Source organism: Corvus brachyrhynchos, unplaced genomic scaffold (genome assembly GCF_000691975.1).
Source record: "Corvus brachyrhynchos isolate BGI_N302 unplaced genomic scaffold, ASM69197v1 scaffold370, whole genome shotgun sequence".
NCBI classification, from domain to species: Eukaryota; Metazoa; Chordata; class Aves; order Passeriformes; family Corvidae; genus Corvus; species Corvus brachyrhynchos.
In genome coordinates, this window is record NW_008235977.1 from 5,548,995 (window position 1) to 5,550,160 (window position 1,166).

At 38.9% G+C, this 1,166-nt stretch overlaps 1 protein-coding gene across 1 annotated transcript in view; it reads right to left on the minus strand.

Moving 5' to 3' along the window:
• Positions 1 to 1,166, minus strand: part of ZC3H15 (zinc finger CCCH-type containing 15) — a 21,449-nt gene that overhangs the window by 13,548 nt on the left and 6,735 nt on the right. The gene's annotated exons all lie outside the window — the stretch shown is intronic.

The window sequence follows — 1,166 nt, forward strand, 5'->3', positions numbered from 1 at the left end:
AGTGTTTACATAAACAATAACAGTAGAAACTGTATGTGCAAATCTGTGTAATGCCTATGTAACACTTGTGTAAGACTTATGACTGTTAGACCAGGATAGATTAAGAAAACTAGAATTGTGTGCTAATCTTATTGGTCAATTAAATATAATCCACACTAAGAAAAAATAAAGAGAATATAGAAGAAACTAGAATTAGAAGAAGAAGCTGTTTTCTGCCTGCTGTTTGCTGTTGCTGCTTGGCTTTATCATGTAACCCCCTTGCACTGTGCCTTCAAGAAAGCTATGAGACTATGAAATAAAGAACTTAGCAGAACAGCAGCCTCCTCTGCTCTTTTACTCTGGTCCGACAAGGAAGGGTATCCCATCCAAGCTCAACACCTAAGAATTCTGTGATTCTGTCATCCTTGTAGGTCCCTTCCAGCTCAGAACATTCTGGGATTCACAGTGCCTTGCTAAATAGCCATACCAGCCATTTGGCACACATGCCACTGCTTGTATGCTTGAAAAGGGTGGAATGTTTTGATTCTTCAGTTTAGATTCTACATAGTCCACATAATACTGGAAAACAATTTCAGATTTTGGTTTTAGGCTCAGTCATAAAGAAGTGTGAGACAATGGAAGGTCTAAGAGGTTACCTGATTAACAGGTATACTTGGTTACATTGGGTCATATTTGTAGTAATGATTTACCAAAATGTGAATATCGATCTAATGCCGATATCCAACTGAGATGGAGAAAAACTCTCTAACAGTTCAGAGTTAGAAAGTGTATGTTTTATTTGGTGCCAGGCACTGCGTGGGATAGCTCCCCAAGACGCAGGGCCCCGATACAAGCAAACATGATACCTTTTATTTCCAAATATTATGAATATCCAAAACACAAATGCATATTCATAGCATTAACACCTCCCATTCTCCGCTTCGTATGGAAATGAGCTTACATGTCATTAAGCATGCATAGTGTGTGTCCTGAATTGAGTCGGTGGTCTTGAATTGGGTCAGTGGTCCTAAGGAAGATGAAGTATGCTCATCTTCCTCACTTTGACCTTTTTGTCTTTCTGAGTTTTAACAATCCTAATTACTTTAGTGACCTCTAAGTTTCTTCTTCCATTACTTTTGGAAGGGTTCCCACAAAGGGAGGAAATTGATAATTGCCCTTGTTCCCTA